Here is a 6,000-nt window from a genome sequence, read left to right as displayed (position 1 = left end):
AATTTGGTGGTTCAGCGGTTTCTGAAAAGCTACCCACACTTGTCAGACCTCCTTGGCAAGGTGCGCCGGGTCAGCGCACATTTCCGCAAGTCCAACACGGACGCTGCCACCCTGCTCACCCTGCAACATTGGTTTAATCTGCCAGTGCACCGACTCCTTTGCGACGTGCCCACGCGGTGGAACTCTACGCTTCACATGTTGTCCCGGCTCTATGAGCAGCGTAGAGCTATAGTGGAATACCAACTCCAACATGGGCGGCGAAGTGGGAGTTAGCCTCCTCAATTCTTTACAGAGGAGTGGGCTTGGATGGCAGATATCTGCCAGGTCCTTGGAAACTTTGAGGAGTCCACCCTGATGGTGAGCGACGATGCTGCAATCATTAGCGTCACCATTCCCCTGCTATGCCTGTTGAGAAGTTCCCTGCAAAGCATAAAGGCTGATGCTTTGCGGGCGGAAACGGAGGCGGGGGAAGACAGTATGTCGCTGGATAGTCAGAGCACCCTCATGTCTACATCTCAGCGCGTGGAGGAGGAGGAGGGGAGGAGCCTGAGGAGGAAGAGACAGCTGGGCCCACTGCAGAGGGTACCCATGCTGCTTACCTATCATCCATTCAGCGTGTATGGCCTGAGGAGGAGGAGGAAGATACTCAAAGTGATCTTCCTAGTGAGGACAGCCATATGTTGCGTACAGGTACCCTGGCACACATGGCTGACTTTATGTTAGCATGCCTTTCTCGTGACCCTTGTGTTAGACGCATTCTGGCCACTACGGATTACTGGGTGTACACACTGCTTGACCCATGATATAAGGAGAACCTTTCCACTCTCATTCCCGAAGAGGAAAGGGGTTTGAGAGTGATGCAATACCATAGGGCCCTGGTGGACAAACTGATGGTAAACTTCCCATCTGACAGCGCTAGTGGCAGAAGGCGCAGTTCCGAGGGCCATGTAGAAGGGGAGGCGCGGAGATCAGGCAGCATGTTCAGCGCAGGCAGGGGGACACTCTCCAAGGCCTTTGCCAGCCTAATGGCTCCCCAGCAAGACTGTCTCTCACTTCCCCAGTCCAGGCTGAGTCGGAGGGAGCACTGTAAGAAGATGGTGAGGGAGTACGCAGCCGATCGTACCACCGTCCTCCGTGACGCCTCTGCTCCGTACAACTACTGGCTGTCAAAGCTGGACACTTGGCCCGAACTCGCGCCCTGGAGGTGTTGGTGTGCCCTGCGGCTAGCGTCTTGTCAGAGAGGGTGTTTAGTGCAGCTGAGGGAATCATCACGGACAACTGTACCCGCCTGTCAACTGATAGCGCCGACAGGCTTACACTCATAAAGATGAACAAAGCCTGGATTTCCTCAGACTTCTCTTCTCCACCAGCGGACAGCAGCGCTACCTAAAGAACTTTGTCAATCTGTGTATGGTATTCGTCCTCCTCCTCCGGCTCCTCCTCCTAAAACCTCTCGTAATCACCGCGAATGGGCAATTTTTCTGTGGGCCAAAAGGCTCATATAACTTTTCAAAATAATATTTATCTGTTTCAATTCTCATTAAAGCATTGAAACTTCCACCTGAACCAATTGTCTTTTAGACTGGGCTGCCTCCAGGCCTAGTTAAAAATTAAGCCACAGTACGCTAAGCGATTAATGGGTTTCACCTGCCCTCTGGGTTGGGCATGGGCAATTTTTCTGGGGTACATTTGTCCTGTCGGTACAACAATTTTTCGGGCCCTCGCCTACAATGTAATCCAAGTAATTTTTATGGGCTTCGCCTGCACTCATGGTACACCACTGTGTCTGGGGTTGGCCTACACTTTTGCTACAGAAATATAACTCTGTTCTGCCTACCTATACTTCTGCCACAGTAATGCTACAGGGGTCTGACTATACTTCAGCAACAGAAATGTTACTTCGGTCTACCGATACTTCTGCTCCTGAAATGTTACCTTGGTTGGTGTATACTGTTACTACTGTAATTTTACTAATACTGGGCTCTGCCCATAATGCTTCAACGGAAATGTTACTGGGGCAGGTCTATACTGCTATAACAGAAATGTAACTAGTAGTGGGCTTTGCCCATACTGCTTCTACGTTACTGTTGCTGGGGCCTGTCTATACTCCTACTACTGAAATCTTACCAATACTACGCTCTCCCTACACTGCTGCCAGGGAAATGTGAATCTGCTGCTTTGTCCCTACTGCTTCTACGTTACTGTTACTGGGGTCTGTCTATACTGATACTACTGAAATGCTACTGGGGTCTATGTATACTGCTGCAAATGAAATGTTAGTGGGGTCTGTCCTCACTGCTGCCAATGAAATGTTACAGGGGTTTGTGCATACTCTTACTGCTGAAATGTTACTAATTCTCGGCTCTGCCTATACTGCTGCTACTGCAATGTTACAGGGTAGTGGAAACGGAGGCTTCCCAAAGACATGATGGTGGCGAGGCGACGCTACTAGGTTCCACAGGCGCGACAACTGTTCAGCGACGCGGTCACTGGGAAGGTGCATATAACCACGGACACGGGGACAGGACACGTACTGCCTCAAAAACTTTCCCGTCCTCCTCCTCCAACAATGAAAACATTCTTGGCCGAAGCCCACCTGCATTTAATCTGACACAGTTCAAAGACAGAGGTTAGTTGCAGCACACCAGAAAAAATAGGAGAAAATACTCACTAGAGCCACGATATGGGTTTGTTGATGCAGCGCTGAAATTAGACGCAGACCTTTCGTCCAAAAAATATCCGAATCGACAAGCAGTGTTTCAGCAGCATCAGGGGTTTTTCAAATAGATGAATGAACTGATGAGTTAAAACTTCACCTTTATTTCGTCCCGCATAAAATAACAGCAACGTTTCGGCTGTACTCCTGACAGCCTTTGTCAAGCCAATGCATAAAAAATGGATACCTCTGCAGCCATTAAATATCCCATCACCAATTTCAACACCCAATTAAAATGTCTAAAACATTGTAAACAAGCTTAGCAGTTTGTTACCTGTGAGCTGATTGAAGCCTTCATGGACCGAGCAGCTGAATCCACTCTTCAGTTTGATGTGGAGGACCCATACCGGTGTCTGTGTCATCATCGTGCGCTCCTGCCTGGCGCCTCCTCTGTGCAACGTCAAACTACCGTCTGGTAATCAACACTAGCCCTCATCATAAGCGTGATGACGTCTATACCCATGCGTCACCAGCGCTACGTCACCACGCAGCGTCGTAGTCCTAACCCTCTGCCCAATCTGACCCGCCCCCTAGCAACTGTCACTTGTTGCCAGGGGCTCACCGACGCTTCCCATTGTCAGCGTCCTGGCGTCAGCTGTGCTGGCTGCACCGTTGCGCCACTCGCGCGACGTCACCGCGCAGCGCCGTCGGCGCCGTCATCTCCCAGTCAGTCCCTCCCCCTGGCAACCAATACTCGTCGCCAGGGGTTCTCTGACGCTTCCCACTTTCAGCATCTCGACATCTAAAGGCACAGCCGTCTGCCGGCGTCTGGGGCCCCATGTGACCAGCGTGATGACGTCACATGGTCCCGCCCATACAAATGCATCGTATGCCCCATCTCACTCTCCAGATGTCAAAAAACGTTAGGGTGACATCCTAAATACAGGATGTAATTACTAATTGATTACCACATCTTCTCTAAAGTCTAATATGCCTGTTATGCCTGATCTAATTGTATGTTTCAATAAGTATAAGCATATATATCTGTAAGGGTAACACCAATGGAGAAAGAATATCTATGTTACCAGCACTTCTGTTGTGAATACTTTACATTATTATTACTCCATGTAAGGCATAACCCCTCAATAGAGACAGTCAGACTTATAATGATGAAAACTCGCTGTACGTGAATAATCAAATAAATTTATTACTTGACCATTAGTCCATAGTAATTAAAGATTGAAGCACGTGGTTTAAAAGAAAAAAGGTAGGGAATTGAAAACTGAAAAAAGGGGAGAGAAAAAAAGGGGAAAAGGTGTATCAACTTGGGAAGGACCCAGACAGTATGTTGGAAAAATTTTTTGAAAAAGCATCAAAACCACAAGTGTGGTCAAATAATGCGTATAACTTTAGCTTGAGTAATTGTCTTTGTCTCATCGTCATAGACCATCCAGGCTCAATGGAGGGATTTCTGGTCATATGTAAGAGGACCAATTTGAAGGATGCAGCTGCCTGGTCATTTCAGGCAGAAAAACCTTAAAAACATAAATGTACAGTTAGATAACTTGACTTGTTAGGTATCAACACGTAAGATGTCTTACAGTATCCTCAGAGAACTTAATGTGTATTTTTTGTCTATGCTCATCTATATAAAAGTGGATTGTGATCGATATTTAGGCCTTTAGGATGAACTGTGCCTAATTCGAAAATCCACTTGGCTTCGAGAGACTTAAGGCGTCTCTCACGGTCCCCACCCCTTAAATTGGGCTCAACTGAGTCGATAACCCTATATCTAAGTTGGCTGATGGTATGGCCATATTCCAAAAAATGTTTTGGAACGGGCAAGTCTTTTTTGGACGTTCTGATGGTACTTTTATGTGCTGAGATCCGGCTCTTAATCTCATTAATAGTCTTGCCCACATAGTACTTGCCACAGGGGCACTGGATGATATAGACTACGAATGTGGAGCGGCATGAGTAGTGTCTTTTAATTTTGTACGTCTTGCCAGTCTGCGGATGTTGGAAGCTATCCCCTCTGATCATATTATTACAACTGGTACAGTTGTAGCATGGGAAGTTCCCCACTTTCAGTGGGGCCAATCTCCCCTGGGTCTCAATTGCGGGGGTCACTTTGCCCGTGTGTACCAATTTGTCTTTTAGGTTCATGCCTCGTCAAAAGGACATCAGTGGTGGTTGCTGAAAATCACTTATTTCAGGATGACTATGTGACACCACGTGCAAATGTTTATACAAAATATTTTTCACTGCACCACTGCGAGGACCGAACATAGTGACAAAAGGTATACGTGTGGAAGGCACTCGAGGTAACTTATTGCTTAGCAATTCGTTCCTAGTTGTATCGAGAGCCCTGTTTTTAAACTGTAGTACCATTTCACTGGGGTAGCCTCTCTTAATAAATTTTTCACATAGCTTCGTTAGTCGTTCGTCCGCGAGTTCCTCCTCAACAATCCTCCTCACTCTCAAACATTGACTCCAGGGAAGTGACTGTACCATCCCTGGAGGATGTTGACTGTTAAACAATAACAGGTTGTTCCGATCTGTCTCCTTGACATATAGGTCAGTTTCGAAGGTGTGTTCAATTTTTTGGACCAACACATCCAAAAACTGTACCTTATCCGTTGAGTAGGTTACAGTAAATTTTAGTTTTGGAACCAGGCTGTTGATCTCATCGTGGAAGACTTTCAATTCGGCTGCTGTACCTTTCCATATGAAAAAAACGTCGTCAATATACCTCCACCACACCTGGACCGAGGCCCAGGAGGGGGAGGTATAGAGACGACGTTCCTCCACATGTCTCATGTAAATGTTGGCATATGTAGGGGCCACATTGGACCCCATTGCCGTTCCTTGTTTCTGCCGATAAAATCTACCATCATATATGAAAAAATTGCGTTCCAATAGTAACGTTAGCAACTGGTTCACAAATTCGATAGCTCTATTACTTAGATCAGAGGTTGTCAGATACTCTCTAACCGCCTCTAAACCATGGGCATGTTCTATGTTTGTGTATAGAGAGCATACATCGAACGACCCTATTATGGTATGTTCCTCGGTGAGCCCCTGGCAACAAGTGACAGTTGCTAGGGGGCGGGTCAGATTGGGCAGAGGGTTAGGACTACGACGCTGCGTGGTGACTTAGCGCTGGTGACGCGTGAGTATAGACGTCATCACGCTTATGATGAAGGCTAGTGTTGATTACCAGACGGTAGTTTGACGTTGCACAGAGGAGGCGCCAGGCAGGAGCGCACGATGATGACACAGACACCGGTATGGGTCCTCCACATCAAACTGAAGAGTGGATTCAGCTGCTCGGTCCATGAAGG

The sequence above is a fragment of the Eleutherodactylus coqui genome, chromosome 4 (genome assembly GCF_035609145.1).
Source record: "Eleutherodactylus coqui strain aEleCoq1 chromosome 4, aEleCoq1.hap1, whole genome shotgun sequence".
Classification (NCBI taxonomy): Eukaryota; Metazoa; Chordata; class Amphibia; order Anura; family Eleutherodactylidae; genus Eleutherodactylus; species Eleutherodactylus coqui.
Note: the sequence above shows the minus strand (reverse complement) of the source record.